At 44.9% G+C, this 666-nt stretch overlaps 1 protein-coding gene across 1 annotated transcript in view; it reads left to right on the top strand.

Annotated features, from left to right (window-relative positions):
• Window positions 1-666, top strand: part of rngtt (RNA guanylyltransferase and 5'-phosphatase) — a 99,434-nt gene that overhangs the window by 96,824 nt on the left and 1,944 nt on the right. The window lies entirely within an intron of this gene.

Genomic DNA, 666 nt, shown 5'->3' with positions numbered 1-666 from the left:
CAGTGGTCTTTTAATTACGAATATGAGGCTTTAAGCTAAAATAAAAAAAAAAATCCTGTGTTGTTTTGAAGACCTGTTTTCTGCAGCACGGCAGGAGTTCATCAGACACAGAAGGTTTTGATATCCCAGAATTCCTTTGTTTACACTCTCTCCCACTAGCTTACAGCCCCTCACAATCCCAAGGTGTCATATCGTGTCCTCCTGCTAAAGCCAGAACATGTACATGCACGTCTAAAGTTTGCTAGAGAGCATCTGGATGATCCAGAAGAGGATTGGTCAGAGGGAACCAAAACAGAACTTTTGGAGGAGAAAGAATGCTGAGTTGCATCCAAAGATCACCATACCTTCTGTAAAGCATGGGGGTGGAAGCATCATGGTTTGGGCTGTTCCTCCGGACGACTGATTCATGTAAAGGCAAGAATGAATGGGGTCATGTATGATCAGATTTAGAGTGAAAACCTCCTTTCATCAGATGAAACGTGGCTGGATCTGTCACCATGACAACCATCTCAAACACACTGCTGGGTAACCAAGGAGTGGCTTCAGAAGAAGCATTTCAAGGTCCTGGAGTGGCCGAGCCAGACTCCAGATCTCAACCACAAAGAAAACCTTTGGAGGGGTCAAAAACATCTCTGCTCTAGAGGAGATCTGATGGAGGAATGGACC

Source organism: Oryzias melastigma, linkage group LG24 (genome assembly GCF_002922805.2).
Source record: "Oryzias melastigma strain HK-1 linkage group LG24, ASM292280v2, whole genome shotgun sequence".
NCBI classification, from domain to species: Eukaryota; Metazoa; Chordata; class Actinopteri; order Beloniformes; family Adrianichthyidae; genus Oryzias; species Oryzias melastigma.
Note: the sequence above shows the minus strand (reverse complement) of the source record. Positions and strands in the feature narration are given on the sequence as shown.